Consider the following 19,103-nt stretch of genomic DNA (forward strand, 5'->3'; position numbering starts at 1 on the left):
GGGAGACGGATAAGAAGAAGCAGGCAGAGAGAAAAAAAAAACCCAAAAAGGCAATATCTGAAAAATATTATGTCCCCCAAATTTACATTTTCTTCGAATATGGTATTGATCCTATTTTAAAGATGAGAAACTGAAGTTGATAAAGGATAAATCACTTTTCCAAGATCATATAACTAGCGAGGACCACAGCTGAGCACAAACAGAGGTCTGAATGACTTCCAGTATCACACCCCTTCATGGAAGGAAGGGCCACACTATTAACCACAAGTATTTTCATCTGAAGTGTCACTAAGTGAGAAATCCCAACTCATACTCACATAACTGATTATCTGAACCCATGGTCAGGCAGCCTAACAAATTTCATTACAAAATAATTCTCAACTAGTGTATCCGTTTGTGGACATCTATTTGAAACCTGATTCCTTCATCTATCTTGTTAGCAATCTGATCCAACTCTTGTTACATGCAAATTTAATAATGCTGTTTCCTACATTTAGGTTGTAACTGACAGTATTGACCAGAGGAAAGCCCCTGTGGACTGACAAGAGATAGTTGTGTGCTGATTTGCTGACAAGCCCTGAGGAGGAGAGCAGCACACATCCAGTTTAACTAGCTTTTCATCTGTCTTACTGTACTCTCATCCAGGAAGTTTTCCCCCAATGGGACCTTCAGAGAAACACAAGACATGTTATGAAACAAATTCATAGAGTTTTCATATCCTTCTGACTGACTACTCTTAACATTTTAATAACCTGAAACACGAGTCTCAGGGCATAACTTTTTATTGATGCACTCCTGATAGCTCTCTGTCATCTACTCGTTCTTTTCCAAGTGCCCAAAAGCCGTCCTGACATGAAACATCGAGATCTCTAGATTCGATTTCTCCCAGTCCACCTTTTCCCTTAGAAAGTCAGAACACATTATGTACTGTTTTAAAGCTGACATGACTTAATCCTGAGTCCAGGGTTATGATTACAATATGATGAGTACAGATTAGGAATGATCATCGGCCTCTTTGAACCTCATTCTCTTAGAGAGAGCCCCGGAAGTAATAATGGATCTCTTTTTTTATGGCCTTTCTTACCATGGTCTTGTAAGCCCCAACAAATGACTGGGTGGGGCTGTATAAGTGAAGTGCTTGTAGCCCACCACTGGAATTGGATTACTTGGTAATAATGCAACATAACATGCTTGTGCGGTGAGAACATGCAAATAATGTGTATGGAACTTTAACAAGGGAAAGTCTGGTTTTGCCATCCTGCTAGACTTAAATTGAGCCAACAGAGAGGCAAATGGGGAACCTCACTACCACCGAGATGAAGAGGCAAGAGTAGAGCACATACTTTGGACCAAGATCTTTACACTGAAAACCTGACCTATACCCAGAGAGCTGTAATACCAGAACCAGTCAAAGACAGAAGTGGTGTTAAGAATGGCAGTGAAATGTGAGCAGCAGAGTGAGAAGAACAACAGGTGACTTCCCAGCTTGGAATCAGAAGCTGAGCAACTTCAGGCAGGAGGCTTTCTGGTGGAGTGGGGTGCCCTTAGGCACTTACTGGTGGATATAAGAAGCCCTGGTGGCTTAGTAGTATTGGTTTGCTAGCTGCAATGTCAGCAGTTTGAAACGACCAGCTGCTCTTCTGGAGAAAGACAGGATATTCTACTCCCATAAAGAGTTTCTCAGAAACTCACAGGGGCAGTTCTACCTGGTCCTACAGGGTCCCTATGAGTCAGCATCAACTCAATGGCAGTGAATTTTTAAGAATTTTTTTCAAGAGTTTTGTGAAACTTGCACAGGCAAGGAAGATATTAGCCTAAAACGCCCAGGGCCCGATAGGCCTGCCTGCCAAGTACTGCCAAGAAACCTTTCTGACCAAAGAACTGTATCCTGAGTTATCCTTGATTCTGAATTGCAACTTGTCACTCGAATAAACCCCGTAACATGATTATGGTCTGAGAGTTCTATGTGGCCATTGCAATGAATTATCAGTCCCAGAAAAGAAGTATTGCTGTGGTAGCTGGTATCAGAATTGGTTAAAAAAAAAGATTGGCATATGGAAGTATGTCTGATCTCTGCCTCGTGGTGATTCTCTTCCCCCCTTCTGAAGTTAGAGGGCAAACTCTGATGCCTTACCAGGCCATTTTTATAGTCTACATGGATAATAAAAATATTAATATCAGCAATAATTACCCCCATATCTTATGTTTAATGTATGTGATACTTTACTAAGATAATTACATGTAGCACTTTTTGACCATCACAATTGCCTATAGATCAGAAATGTGGCCATTGTGATCTTGATTATGCTGGATTGAACTCAATCCTTGGCCAGGTGACCTCCCTATAGACATGACTTGAATTTGTATTGGGTACAAGCATCTCTTAGTTTTTCCATCACAGAAATTTCTTCCCGGGCCTTCTGATTGTTGATGGGGTCTTCTCCAACTGACATATTACTTGTATTTTTGTCTCTCTACTGATAGGATTTAGTGCAATTTGTCTTTCATTGTTTTCTGTGGAGTTTCCCAGCTGTGAACACAGGAGCAGTGGATGTCTAATGATAATAATGTATACAAGGTGTTATAGGGAATGCAGGGGTGAGGAATGGGCCATAAGTAGGGAAAGGGAATATGGAGAGTAAATAATGAAAGCAAGAGTGGGGAGGGAACACTAGAACTGAGCGTGACTGCACAACTCATTTTAAAGGCGATTCAACCAAGAAGGGAGGGAATGTTCTAAGTTAGATATCGTGATTGTACAATTCCCTTGATATGATTGAATGATCAAACTATTCAATCATATGATATGTATATCATGTGCCAATAAAACTCTGGAGGGAAAAAAAATACCAAAATTTAATTTTCCCCGCTTCTTTCCCTGAGTCAAATGCCCATATTCAACCAATCAAGCCAGTTCTAAAAACTTTTACGTGGACCATTTAAGCACACGTCTCAGTGTGCAGCCTTGTTAAAGGAAATGCAAGGGCAAAGACTCCCACTCATCTGACAGAATCTGGTACGACTATGATTTGCTTGCTGTTAAGAAGTTGGACGCTATGACACGAATATTTCAAATACCAGAAGGGCCACTCCGGCTAGACAGGCTTCATCAGAGCTTCCAGACAAAGAAAGAGTAGGAAGAACTAATTTGTCATCGTTTTCTAAAACTTAGCCAGTGAAAAGCCTGTGGATCACAAAAGAATGTGATCTATGCCTTTGACTCACTTCTCTGGACACCTCATCAGTCGGTGCTGCTCACCGCAGAAGAACACCATGTCTGGTAAAGCCGAAGACCAGCAACGCCAGGAACCCTCCGCAACCTGGATCCACACAATGGCCACAGTCATGACCTCAAATGGACTGACAATCAAAATGTCACAAGTCTGGGCAACATGGTGCTCTCTTACAGGCAGGGACATCGTGATGACAATGAACACAACAAAGAAGCCCCGGCGGCATCGTGGTCACACGTTGGGCTACTCTTCGCCAGGTCAGCACCTCTAACCCATGAGCTGCTGCTCAGGAGAAAGATGGGGCTTCCTACTCACGTCAAGAGTGACAGTCCTGGAAACTCAGAGGCAGTTCTATCCTTATGATTTGGCCTCGACTCGATGGCAGTGAGGAAACAACAACAAACGCACAAACAAAACCCATCACCTCAGATAAGGTCCCACTTAAGATGAACCGAACCAATATTGACAAAATAGAGCCAGCTATGATAAAATTTATGGAAAAGCCTTCAAAATGTAGGAATAGGTCTACTATAAATGTCGAAAGTAGCATGCCTAGCATGTTTGGGTGTAGAGGGGGCAAGGCGGCTGGAGTCTGGTGGGTGGGCTATGGGCACACAAATAGAACATGAGGACAAAGATACAGGTAGGAGTTGGGTCTTGAGTCTCATAAGTCGGGCTCTTAATGTGCTAAGCAACAAACCTAGGGATTCTACCAAGTACTTATTTGCTTGTCTCTGAATATCAGATACACTAATTACTTCCTTTTTTCCTTTCAAGTTTCTAGTACTCCTAGATTGGGTGCCCATGAACTGGGCGCTGAGAATGTGCACTGGAGCATTTGGCACCATTGTGCTAACCGTTTGATATTTTGCTGTTTGCGGTCGCCTGCCCTCCTCTGGCCTTGGAGGCTGGATTTGGAGCCTCTGGTTCCGTTTCTCCAGAGAATATCCTCCATTTCCTGACTGATGTGGAAGGGTGGCATCTGACTGAAAGTTGAAGGTAGACCATTCAGCCTACTTGATCTTTATATTGCTCCTGATGCAATCAGTGCCTTGAGCAATCAATACCCCTGACTTCTGAGGAATTTTGTGCCTCCATTTTCTGAGCTTTTCCGGGTTCAGAAGGACACAATGTTTGCTAGCTTTAGTCTCTCTCTCAGCAAACATTTAGATTTGACTTCCTTCTGCTAAATCATTTCATTTTCCTCCATTAGTTTTCATATTCAGAGATATAAATGCCCCAAGGCTCATTGAAGATATAGTTTAAAATAGCCATAATCATAAAACATCTACATCAAATAACAATTAGATTAAATAGTGAGAAGGTATCCTTTGAAAAATGAAAAATATTTCATAAAAGTATGTGCATTTATTATTAACCAGTTATGAGAAATATTAGTTTGTATTTATTTTAGTTTTCATAATTCCTGAAAAACTAAAATACATGTTAAGTTTCAAAATATATGAAACCTGCATTATTTTTAGCCTAATTAAATCTTATAGGCTGAGAGTAATAATATCCTTTCCTACCATAACTTTTAACTGCGTGCAAATTTTTTTTAAAACATGGGTAGAGTTAATCTCACATTCCTTATTTAGCATACCTATATACTATAATCTTGTCCCATTTTATACATAAGGCTCAAAATATGTGGGTGCCAATAGTGATGGTAGTCCGATTTCCTGATCCCTGTTTTTAAAGGACTACCTACATCCTACTAACTCTTATTGCAATGCTATGAAATGGTTTTAAAATAACCAAGACTTTGGCACGGGTATGACAGAAAACCAAAATAAAACAGAAGTAGCAGATTCCTCATGTTTCTATAAATGCACAACAAATATATACACACAAGAAGAATACTGAACCCACCGAACATGTGCAGAGTTTACGAAATTCTTGCATCAATATTGAGAGAGAAACAGAAACTGAATAAAGGTGTGATTTTGCATAGAAGTCAGCATTGCTGAATTTAGGAAGGAAAACTTGACATTAGAATTTAAAAATCTGCATTTTCTTCAGGCAAATGATGTCTAGGTTAAGTCAATCTTTTACTGTTTGAAAACATAGGTTTGACATCAAGGAAGTAGAATCCATATTGCTTTTCAGTAAAATATTTCTATGCCCTGGTTGAAACCTCAAAGCATGTATTTTTCTAAAAGTTTATGAATGCTTCAAATACATCATGGGTTAGTCTTCTGATATTTGGTATAATGACTGGTACAGAATTCTGCTTGAATTGCACTTTAATCTTTCTTAAATGGTGCTTTAAAAAATCATTTTATTGGGAGCTCTTACAAGTATTATAACAATCCATAATTCAATTAGATAAAGCATAATGGTACAATTGCTGCCACTATCCTTTTCAAAACATTCTCTTTCTCCTTGAACTCATTGATATAAGCTCCTCTTTATCTCCTCCCTCTCCCACTGTATGCCCCAGGAACTCTTATCCTTATATTATAAAGTTATTTAATTTATTTATTCATTTATCTATCTGTATTTTGTCATATATTAAACTCTACACTGTATCCATCCCCTTACAATTCTGTTACCTGTTCCCCTTGAGTGGGGTTATACGGTCATCTTTGCTATCGGTTCCCCTTTCCCCTCCTCCCCACCTCTCTCTTCCCATACCCTCGAGGAATCATTGCTCCCATTACTATTTCTGACGGGTTTTCTTCGGATTCATGAATCAAATGATCTTCATAACACAATTGAATATTTTCAGGTCTAACAGGAAGAATGAAGTAAAACTTGGACCATAATAGTAAGGGGAGGAAATATTAAAGCACTAGAGGATAGTTATGTGTTTTGTCAGTGTTATACTGCACCCTGGATTTATCTTCCCTTCCATAGGGCCCTTCTGTGAGGGACTGTCCAGTTATCTTACAGGTGAGTGTTGGGTCTCCATTTTGTCTATGCTTCTTCACCTCAATTTGATTCCTTGTTTTTGAACTTCTGATACAAATTCCCGTCAAAACCTCATGATCACACAGGTTGCTGTGCCTTTTCCATGTGGTTTTTGTTGCTTTCCTGCTAGATGGCCACTTGTTTACTTACAAGCCTTTAAGAACCCAGTTGCTCTATCTTCTGATAGCCGGGCACCATCAGCTTTCTTCACCACATTTGCTTGTGCACCCATTTTGTCTTCAGTGATCCTATTGGGAAGGTGTCACATTATTAGAACCAAGTGTTCTTGTACAGAGGTAAGATATAAGTAGAGGCCCAATGTCCATATGCTTCTTTATTGTATCTGCATATATATATATACACACACACACATTGACTGATACACCTATTTTTTAATATTTACATATACACATATCTATATTTATACCTATATATAATTATTGCTTTCTAGTTCTTTCTTCTTTTTCTTTTCTCCTGTCCCATTATTATGCTTACCTGTTGTTAACTTCTCAGTTATTCCTCTCAGATACATTTCAATTGTTCAAACATGATCTGGAATGACTCTTCTTCTCCCAATCCCCTCCCCACCCCTACCCCCCACCACAGAAACTTGGGATCGTTTGACCTGCCTATCTTATATCTTATATAGATAGACCCTAAAAATGAAGAAAAAAGAGAGATCAGATAAGTAATTCTAAGTCTGTTGTCCTGACCCAGAGTGGATGTGTATCCCTTACTTCTCTATTGAGTGCCTTAATTTGAAATGGGTGTTGAATATTGTCGAATGCTTTTTCTGCATCTATTGCTCTTACCCTGTGGTTCTTGTCCTTTTTCTTCTCAATGTGGTGGATAATGTTGATGGATTTCAAATATTGAACCATCCCTGCATCCCTGGTCTAAATCCCACTTGGTTGTGATGAATTATTCTTTTTATATACTTTTGTATCCTATTGGCCAAGATTTTGTTGAGGATTTTTGCCTCTATGTTCATTAGAGATACCAGCCTATAGTTCTGTCAGACTATTGCTCAGTGCTATACTAGCTTCATAGATTGTGAACGGGAGTTTACCATCCTATTCTATGTTCTGGAAAGATTTGTGCAGAATTGGAGTTGGTTCTTCCCCCAGTGCTTGCTTGAATTCTTCTTTGAAGCTACCTGGGTCAGGGATTTTTTTAGTTGGTAGTTCCTTGATAACCTTTTCTATTTTTTTCTTTTGCTATGGGTCTATTCAAGTTCTTGATGTCTATATGAGATAAACTAGGGAGGGTTTGTTTTTCTAGATATTTGTCCATGTATTCCAAGTTGTTATATTCACTGGAGTACAACCCTTCATAGTACCATGTAATTAGTCTTTTAATTTAATTGGGGTTCATTGTAATTTCCCATTTTCATCCCTCAATCGAGATATTGATGCCTGCTCCTTCCTATTTTTGGTAGGTTTGCCAACAGTTTATCAATTCTGCTAATCCTTTAGAAGAACCAATTTTTTACTGAATTAATTTTCTCCATGATTTTTGTTGTTGTTTCCCACTAATTTATCTCTATGCTGATTTATATCATTTCATTTCTTTTGTTATTAGAAGGATTATTCTGTGACTCTGTTCTAACTGCTGAAGGTTTTGTGAGAGGGTATCCACAAGTCTCTCTTCCTTCTTCATATGCACAGTTATTGCTATCAAGAATCCTCTAATAACTCCCTTTGCTGTATCCCATAGATTTTTATATGTTATATTCTCTTTCTCATTGGTTTCTAGAAACTTCCTAATTTCATCTCTTATTTGGGCCAATACCCACAACTTTTGAAGAAGTAGGTTATTCATTCTCCAAGTATTTGCCCTTGTTTTTTTAACCTTCCTTTTGTTGATTTCCAGCTTTGTGGCATATTGGTCAGACAAGGAACTCTGAGTGACTGCTATAGGTTTGAATTTGCTCAAATTTGACTTGTGCCCTTGCATGTGGTCTATTTTCGAATATGTGCCATATGAACTTGAAAAGAAGGTAAATGGTTTGCATCTGCGTGGAGAGCTCCGAATGTCTATCATATCGAGTCTTCTAGTTGTAGAGTTTAGTTCTGTAACCTCCTTGTAGAGCTTCTTTCCCACTGAACTATCCTTCCCATAGAGCAGTGTATTGAAGTCTCTTACTATGATTGCCTATCTCATGATTTCTTTTTTCATCTTTTGAAGGATTTGATTGATGTATTTCATGGGTCTCTCATTGGGTGCATATATGTTTATTATGAAACTAGATCTTGGTCTACTGATCCCTGAAGCATTATATAATGCCCAGACTTTTCATTTGTTATGCCTTGCACCTTAAAATTGATTTTTTTCAGGGATTAGAATTGTGGCTTTCACTTTTTTTAGATTGCCATTGGCTTGATATACATTCTGCCACCCTTGATCCTCAATCTGTTTTTGTCTATAATCTTGAGATGTGTCTATTACAGACAACAGATTGCTGGATTTTGTTTCTTAATCCAGTCTGCTAGCCCTTGTCTTTTGATGAGGGAATTCATATCATTGGTATTCAGAGTTATTACATCCATCTTTGTTCTCCTCTTGTACCTTTTGTGATAGACATTTCCTCCCTTCCTCCTTAGCAGTGTGTTATATATGTGTATGAGGGGTTTATGCTTGCCTTCTTTTCACCGTTGGGTCATAGACATCTTCAGCATTTCTTTCAGTGCTCTGTCTTCTGGATAGTGTTACACTATGCAGTGGTCTCATATTTGTGCTCTTCGGATGTTGGCCTTCTGGCCAAAATGAGTTGGAAAGTAATTTTTGCAGTACTGTTGGTTGCTTTGTTTTAATGTATTCTCTAAATTTTCCTAATCTGGTAAAACCCTAACCTCTCCATCTATTTTGATGGATAGTTTGGCAGTGTAGAGAATTCTTGGGTTACCATTATGTTCCTTCAACTTTTGGAAGATGCTGTTACATTCTCTCCTTTTCTTCAGGGTTTCTGCTGATAAGTCTGAACATATTCTTATCTGGTTACCCTTATAGTGAACTGCATTTTTTTCTCTGGCTGCTCTTATAATTTTCTCCTTTTCCTCAAAGTTCAATAATTGACTACTATATGTCTTGGCTTGTTCTTCTTGGGGTTTTCTATTTGGTGTCCTCTCTGCTTCCTGTATAATTGTCTGATTCTGTTTCATTAATTGGGGAAGTTTTCTTCCAGAAATTTTCTCACTATCTTGGCTGTTGATTTGTTCGTTTTGTCTTGCTCTGGTAACCTGATTATTTAAATATTATTTCTCTCCATAGCATCACTCATTGTTCTCAGGTTTTCAACAGCTTCTTTGATTATCTTGTTTGTCTTTCACATTTCTTGATTTCTACTTGGCTATATTCAGGGTTGCTGATACAATTCTCTGCCTCTTCCAGCCTGGTGGTAAGGTCTTTTACTCTTTGCTTTGCTTCTGCTGTGTTTTCCTTTAACTCTTGTATTTCTTTTGTAGGCAGACTCTATCCTGTCTATTTTTCATCCTTTTTCTGTATTGATTCCCTCAGATCCTGTATGACGCTAAGCAGCATACTGAAGATTTCTTTCTGTGGCAGTTCAGTCTGCTTCTTCTATGTACATTGCTATGTTCTGGTCCTCCTCAGACTCTGTGTTTTGTTTCTCTTTCTTTTTTGTAGTGGCTGTGAATGTGAGTCTGCGTGGCATTTTGGTGGAGCTTGGTACTATTTTCCTGGGAGTCCTGGAGCCCTGTGATTTCTCTCTCAGGGATTACTAGGAATGATTCTAAGGACTACCTGGAGCGAGATAGGCTGCAGGTTTATGCTGAATTTCTATCTCACTCGGGTTGACTATCTCCTAGACAACTGAAACTATATATTTGGAGGTCAACATGGGTGGCTCTCACAGGCAAGCTTGAGGTGGGGTGGGTGGTAATCAAGGGCAAAAAGGATGGTGTTGTGTAGGACGATCGATCACAGTGTGGGCCCACACTCACGGGCCATAGCGGGGGAGGGAACTCCTCAGGGGACCCATGTGCAGACCAGTTGGAGTCTCCAATAGCTAGCATCAGGGTCATGTCTGTTGCAAGCAGTGAGTGTTGCAGTGGGCAAGCTGAAGATGCACAGGTGGATCAGTGTTCACAGGGACTTGAGCATGGAAACTTAAGGGGGTTACGTATTTAATTGGTAAATTGATGGAGAATAAGTATTGTTGAGGTATAGTAAGCAGGTTTTAGATGTTGTGATGGTTGGAGTATGTGATGGGTATGTTAAATCTACCAGGTTCCCTTACCAACCCTATAGATCATGAAAGGGAGAGTGCAGACCTTTAATTACTTGTGTTTATAACAGAAAGCCCCTTTATATTAGGTTGGTGCACAACTCCAAGTTCTCCTCCCCTTACATACAATCCCAAAGTAGATATAGATTAATGTTGTAGGTGCTCCTGTGAGACAGGGCTTCTGTTTAGAAGGTGTTCAGGTAAGGGTCAGTGGAACATTCAGTGTTTGCTGGCTACCTTTCTAGGGAAGGTTGATGAGTAGTCCTAATGTGATGTGTCCCAATTCCTGTGGTGGAGAAAGGGGCCCTGTGTTTTCTATCTCAGAAGGTAATGTGAATAGGACTGACAACTATCTGACACTAGCTTTCTTGTAAGTTCAAGTTGTAGCTCTGTCTCCCTGGAGGCCTGACCTCTCCCTAGAAAGCTACAATTTTACTTGGTGAGTTTAAAGGAGATTGTGTGTTTCTGACATGAAGGGCACAGGTACCAGAGGTTATCATGGTTGGGGTAAAGGAGGAGTTTAGTGAATCCTCCAGGGTCCCTTGTCAATTCTGTGTATTATATAGGGGCAGTGTTTGGTGGCATGATGGTTTACTGGCTTGTGGTCTTGTAGGGTGTCAGAGAAGGGATGAGATTCAGGCTAGGGCGTTGTTTTGGTGTCTGATATGGCTGAGAGCACTGTATTCTTACACTATGGTTAGTTATCCTGGGAGAATGTACCTTTGGTAGAACAGGTCAGAGCGGGTGGGGATGGGAGTCAGGGGATGGGGTCTATTCCTGTCACCAATATCTACTCAGCAGGCTGGTTTCAATGACTTAATATTGTCTGGTCTTTTTAACAGACTTTCAAAGCCTCTTTGTCAAGCTGAAAACAGCTAAAATCTGTTTTTGGTGGTGGTGGGGTGAGGGTGGACACTGAGGACTTTAGCTATTGGTAGGTTTCCTATTTTGTTATGCTAACGTCATGTTACTGAACTTGGCAAAGTTACCAAACGGAATACAGCCTTGGAATCAATGCAGTCCCCCCCCCCCCAATATTCTTAATGGTGGCTTGCAGGGTCTCCTGATATAGGGCCTGCACTTCACTGATCCCTGGGAGAGGGGGACCAGATTTGACGAGTGGGTTTAGGGCACACTGGGTCTGATTTTTCGTGACTGATCTCCTGGGAAAAGAATGAAGAGTTGTTGTAGACCAAGTTGAGTCATTTTTCTCCTCCAGACCTCAAATTCTATATTCAGTCCTACCCCTTAGTACCTGTAAACAAACATTACTTGTTTGGAAACATGGTTTTGAAGATATTTTAAGTTAGCATGAGGTCATACTGTAATATCAAAAACCCAATGCCATCAAATTGAAGTAAATTCATGGTTACTCTATAGGACGTTTTAGAATTGCCCCTGTAACTGTTTACTGGAGTAGGAAGCCCTGTCTTTCTCCCTTGGAGAAGCTAGTGGTTTTGAACTCCAGACCTTATGGTTAGCAACCCCACAGGTAACCACTATGCCACTTGAGTTCATACTGTAGTAGGCTTATCCTAATTCCATATCAGTAAAAACCAAACCACACTCATTGAATCAATTTTGACTCATTGTGACCAGAGAGACAGACAGAATCCATTCCTGTTCTTAGTGGTACCCCAGAATGGATATATTTCAAGATGTGACCAATTCTCTTTCAATTATAAGGAATTGTTAATGTGCTGAGTGTAGACTAAGAACTGGTGGAATTGATTCTAGTGAATTTTTAAAACAGTACCAGCTTTTGATAGCTTTGGGTTCCATATTTACAAGGCAAACATTGAAGCCCAGTGAACTGGACTTCCTTCCAAGCTGAATCAGAATAGTTAAATCCCAATAATGTGTAACAAATAGCATCAGAAACAATGGACTCAACACATAATAACAATTGTGAGGATGGCACAATGCAGGGCAACACTTGGTTCTATTTCTACATAAGGAGTTAGCGTTGACTCCACAGGGCCTCCACCACCGACATCATCATTAGAAACTCCCTTTTCTGTGTTCTGTATCAGTGACTCTGCTTTAGATCAACAAGAGTTATAAGACTCTCCTTATGGTTTTTCTAAAGTGCTGTCCCTATACATATCGTTTGTGATACAAGTTATAAATTACAGTTTCGTTCTCTGAGTTTGAAGGATGCCCTGTTGAACTTACATACAAGTCAAATCAGTGAGTGATAAACCCAAGGTTTTAAAAGGGTTAAAGAGGATCAAAAAGGAGACAGGGCTGATAAGCCATGCTGACTTCTTGCCAGGTCCAGTTTTGGTAACAGGTCAGAGAAATAGGTAAGCTGACAGTAATTTAACACTTCCAATTTAATTTGATGAAATTGAAGATTTTGCAGTTTCTCTTGTAAAGAACGGAAAAAAAAATTAAATTAGAGGAAAATAGAACAAGCTATGCCTTCTTCTTCTTATTCTTTAAATGTTCCCATTCTCCTTGTACCTTCATCACAAAGATCCTATGGACAACAAAATGAATCCCTGTGCACTCCAGAGTCATCCTCACCATCTGCTATGCTTGAGCTTATTGCTAAGGCCACTATGTCCATCCATCTCATTGAGAGTTTGCTTCTCTTTTGCTGACCCTCTATTTCAATGGTTCTCACCCTCCTAATGCTGCAACCCTTTCATACAGTCATGATGTGGTGACCCCCCAACCATATAATTATTTTCTTTGCTACTTCATAACTCTAATTTTGCTACTGTTATGAATTGGGTGACTCCTGTGAAAGGATTGTTCAACCCCCAAAGGTGTCACAACTCGCAGGTTGAGAACTGCTGCTCTACTTTATCAAGCACAATGTCCTCCTCCAAGGACTGGCCCCTCCTGATAACAAGTTCAAAGTACACAAGATAACAAGTTCAAAGTACACTAGGTGTCTCATCATCCTTGCTCATAAGAAGCATTTCAGCAGTACATCTTCCAATATAAATTTCTTCATTCTTCTAGAAGCTCATTAACCAGCATTAAATATTTGAAAATAAATGTGATAGGAATGATTAAATGCCACCTGGTAATTGAAAAGAAAAAAATATATACTTTTGCAGAGTTAATAGCAAGTAAAATCTTTTCTCCAATGAAAACTTATGCTTTGCAGACTATTTTTATATGCCACTGGATGAATAATTATGTTGAATAAGTGGTAATAAATTAAAAAAGACAAGAAGGAGGTGCCTGCCATGAAGACCAGGATTGAAAATTTCTTTTGAAGCTATAACGTATCATTAATCTTGGAGTGGAATGAAAACAATCCTCCCTCTATTCTCACACAGACAACTGTTACTTAAGTAGTTTCAGGGGGAAAAATTTTTTTTGACATGGAAAATGCTAGTGCATTTGAGCATGAGCAATTGTGTCTAACATTCAAACTGATTCAATCAGTGAAATATTTAAAAACAAAAATTTCACTGAAAAAATGTTTTATCAGTGTGGTCAATATTATCAGTAAAGTTTTTTTGGTGTTAATTATAATTACAAACTCTGAAAATTATGACTGGCATTCCAGAAATTCTTATTCAAACTACAAATAAATTTTTAAACCACTTTATCACATACGAGTATATTTCATTTGATGCAGCTCATGTTTAAATATCAGAACCACCTGTGATACAGAGTTTCACTGTTAGTACACATCCACACATACAAATTTTTCTCTTTTTAATTATGAATTAGATGAGGGTTTAGAGAGCAGATCAGATGTCTATTCAATAATTTGTATTTTTTATCTCATTAACTATAATATCTTATTCTACTTCTTCCTTGTTCTGTCTCTTTCCATTCTTCTTTCATTCATAACCCTCCTAAAATTTCTTCTTGGGCAGATGCTGCCCTTTCAATCTCAAAGAGTTGATGATTATAAGATGTGCATACCTCCCCATTGTTATTATTCCCCTTATAGACTGTCTATTGTTTGCCTGAAATTTTCAGACCTGAAGGGTGACAAAGAACCATATTCTCCTGGGTTCAAACCATCTCTCTTAACCAGTAAGCCTGGTCTTATTTATTTGCTTATGATTTTGAGGTTTGAGTTTTGTGCCTCTTGTTTTGCATTTCCACACTTTATCCAGCACCTTTCACTGTGATCCTTTCAGAGCAGTTGGCAGAGGTAACTCTGTACCATCTTGTTCTTGCCTCAGGCTTATGGAGACTAATGTTCATGTGATTCATTAGTCTATTGGACAAATTGTTTCCATGTGTCTTCAATTTTCATCTATCTTCTTTCCTCCATACAGGGAGAGTCCAATGCTTTCATGTTAGACTGCCACTGGCATGCTTTTCAGATCCCAGTACCAGCTCACTATAGGAAGATGTGGAACATTCTCTCTGTGGACTATGTTGTACCAGTTGACTTCAGTGTCCTCTGAGACTATGGTGCTGATCCACAGTCCCAGTGACTCATTCTCCCAAGGTGTTTGGTTATGTCTAAGAAGTTTCCTTAACTTTGCCCAATATGTTTCACCACATTCATGGATCTATTTGCAGCAAAGGTAAATACACATGGACAAATAGCATCTGTTGATATATATCGATTTGGGGGCATGTCCCCACTCCTTTTCAGTGTGTATGTCTATCCATGTACCTACTGGAAGATTATGCTTTTGCGGGATTTTGTATATAATAATATATTCACATCATGCTAATTCTTGCAGAATGGCTTGATTTTCAGAACCAAAACAAGTCAAGAAATGATGAGTGAATGTAATTTGTTTTTTGTAGTATTATTTTGTCTTCAAAACAGTTACTAGTGTGACTACAAATTTTTCTTGTTCACTTATACATCTAAAGTTCTTCCTAAATAATGTAAGCTTTGTTCTAGCAATTCAAACTTAACCCTGTCTGTGTTTCTACTTAATATCATAGATATCTAATTGATTTATTCAGATCACATTGTTATCTTATTTGTCCACATTCTACTTTTTCTATATTTTAAGCCATAGTTATTTACTTAAAATTTCATATGGCAGATGATATGCTAAAAGTAAGATTTTTGCTCACACTGATGAGTTACATATTATATAAATAGAAGTATGAATTCTATCAATGTATACAATATACTTTAAATGTAATCAAACTTTTAAACTTAAGAATATTTTAAAATTATTTTTACTTCAGATTAAATTGTTAGTTCAATTTCAAAAACTATTATTTTCTAGGATCCATACATTGAACTATGAACATTAAAAGCCCCATGGGGTACCAAAAGAACTGACCAATCTGTCTTGGGAGAAGTACCGTCGGAGTGCTTCTTAGAGCCAAGAATGACAAGACTTGTACTCATGTACTTGTGACACTTTATCAGGAGGTGATGTAGCTGGAAAAGGACATCATGTTTGGTAATGCAGAGAGGCAACACAAAAGATGGAGTGGCACAATGAGTGCAGCCTTGGGCTCAAATATAAGGATGATTGTGAGGGTGGTGCAGGACTGGCTGACATTTTCTTCTATTTTACTAGGGTCCTCATGAGACAGAGTGGACTCAGGGACACCCAGCAGCAAGAACAACAATTTCCTACATAATTTCTATTAGCCCACACATTATACTTACAGGAGAATAGTATAAACAAAATAAACAATAATTTTGGACTCAAAATGAATATGGACCTTTATGACTGTTGCAGAGAAGCTAAGCTGAACTGAGTGTAGCATAGTTAGTGTTTAGGGACATTAAAACAATTGTCTTGTGCATCTCGTGAAAATGTATCATGAGAACTAAATATCTAACAAGTGTTAGGTATTTAGTTCAATTTCTGTAAAATTGGACTTCTAGCTATACCTATTCCACACATTATGTGAATTCTATTAAATAAAAGATGTGGAAATACATGAAAATTATAAAACATAAAGGAAATATTTTTTATTATTTGAAGCTCTTCTATGTTATGTAAACTGTTTTCAGATTTCCAGTTTTAACATTTCAGTATAAAGCTATGTATGTTATTCTCTCATTCTTTAAAGCCAAATGGAAGCAATAAGGAGAGAAAAAAGAAAGATAGAAAAAAGTATCCATTTTGATGACATTAGTAGACAGAACATTGACTCATCCTAAATAAAGGCACACACACACCAGGAGAGCAGCAAGAAAAACCCTCCAGTAGTGTTTTCAGAGGAGAGAACACTCCAAAGTAAGCAGACACTCCAACATCCAAGCCAATATCTATTGAGTCTCCGAAGGCATAGCTGATACCCATTTTTAATCATATTTTGAAAGGAGTAGCAAGTCAAATGAGGAAATGTAAAGACATGTAACCTTTAAAAACATAGTTGTCCTAAGCTGGTTCTTTAGAGAATAATGCACCTGTACTTATTCTTAAAAATTAGTTGAAAACCTTAAAATAGTAGTGGAACATCATCTGACACAGTGCTAGAAGGTAAGCCCCTCAGGTGGGAGGACACTCAAAATAGGGCTACAGAAGAGCTGCCTCCTCAAAGCAACATTAATGCAATGAATGGAGCAAAGCTTTGGGGACCTTCATTTGCTGGTGGGGCACAACTCAAAAGAGAAGAAACCGTTAAAAGTGTGCTTTGATGATTGTAATATGGAACATACAAAGCACAAATCTAGGAAAATTAGAAGTTGTCAAAAATGAAATAGGCTGCATAAAGATCCATACCCTAGGTATCAGTGAATTGAAGTGGACTGGTATTGGCAACTTGAATCAGGCAACCGTATGGTTTAATATGCCAGAAATGATAAATACAAGAGCAATGGCATCACATTCATCAGAAGAAGAACAAAATAATAAAATTTCAAGATCTATCTTAAAGTAAAATACTGTGATAGGATAGTATCCATATACCTATAATGCCTATAAGAAAGACTAATTAATATGACTATTAGTAATATTTATGCACTAACCAATAAAACTAACAATGAGGAAACTAAATAATCTATTAACTTCTTCAATCTGAAATTGACCAAACATACAATAAAAATGCATTGGTAAGCCCTGTGATTGGAATGCAAATATTAGAAACAATGAGAAAGTATCCATAGTTGAAAAATATAGCTTGGTGATAGAAACAAAACTGGAGATTGCATGATAGAATTTTATAAGAGCAATGATTTATTCATTGCAAATGCCCTTTTTCAAGATTACAAATTGTTACGATACATGTGAACTGCAATGGAATATACACGAATAAAATCAATTACATCTGTGAACAGAGAAGATGAAAAGAACTCAGTACTATTGCCCAAACAAGGTCAAGGGACCACCGTGTGTATAAACAAGTTCGGGTTGGAGCTAAAGAAATTAAAATCTAGGAAAGTCAGAATACAATCTTGATGATATCTCATCTGAATTTAGAGACCATCTCAAGAATGGATTAAAGTGTACACTGATAACCAAAAACCAGAGGAGTTATGGCATTATATCAAGAACATCATGCATTAAGAAACCAAGAAGTTAACTAAAAGATGGGGGATGGGGAATGAATTTAGAAGACACTCCAAAATTTGCTCTTAATCATAGAGGAAGTGAAGCAACTATAAGAAATGATTAAATAAAAATAAAAGTTGAACAGGATATTTAAAAATGCTGCTTAAGGTGTAAGAAAAAGAAAAACATTATAATAAAATATGAAAAGACTTGAAGTTAGAAAACCCAAAGGGAACAGCACATTCAGAATTTCTCAAGAAGAAAGAACTGAACGGGGAAAAAAATCAAACCTCATGTTACACTATTGAAAGATTCTATGGTCAAAGTATTGAACAATGCAGGAAGAATGAAAAGAAATACACAGAGTCACTGTGTCAAAACAATAGGTAGATGTTAAATCACTTCAAGAGGTAGCATATGATGAAGAACTGATGATAGTGATGAAGGAAGAAGTCCAATCTGCATTGAAGGCATTGGCAAACACAAGTCTCCAGGAACTGATAAAATATCAATTGAAATGTTTCGATAAACTGATGCAGTGCTGGAAGCACTCAGTTGTCTATTCCAAGGAACTGGAAGAGAGTTACATGGCCAACCAACAGGAAAAGATCTATATTTGTACCCATCCAAAGGAAGATGGCACAACAAAATGGAAAATTAATCAAAATATCACATGTGATAAAAGTTTTGCTGAGGATAATTTTTAAGTAGTTGCAAGAGGAAATCAACAAGGAGCTGCCAGTAACTTAAAGCAGATTTAGAAGAGGACATGAAATGAGGGATGCCATTGCAAGACATTAGATGGATCTTGGCTAACAGCAGAGAATAGAAGATGACTATTTGTGTTTTATTGAGAATGCAAAGATATTTGACTGTGAGGATCATAAAAAAATATGGATACGATTGCAAAGAATGGGAATTGTGTTCATGCAGAACCTGCACATAGACTAAGAAGTAATGTCTTGAACAGAACAAGGCTTAAAATCATTTATGGCTTAAAATTAGAAAAGGTGTGCATCCGATTTGTATCTTTTGGCCATAGTTATTCAATCTGTATGCTAAGCAAATAATCCCAAAGTCTGGGAAGGATGAAGAGGAATGAAGCATCTGGACTGGAGGAAGATATTTACAAGCTATGGTATGGAGGTGATACAATCTTATTTGCTGAAAGTGAAGAGGACTTCATGATTAAGAACAATAACTGTGAGGGAAACCAGCCCCTAACACATCATCACAGGTCCAGTAGGTGCAATTGTGCAACGATAATAAATAAAGATTATAGTAAAGTCATAGAGAGCATGAGAGATA

This window comes from Echinops telfairi, unplaced genomic scaffold (assembly GCF_000313985.2).
Source record: "Echinops telfairi isolate 266 unplaced genomic scaffold, ASM31398v2 ScPeMD7_3533;HRSCAF=4204_0, whole genome shotgun sequence".
In the NCBI taxonomy this organism is placed as follows: domain Eukaryota; kingdom Metazoa; phylum Chordata; class Mammalia; order Afrosoricida; family Tenrecidae; genus Echinops; species Echinops telfairi.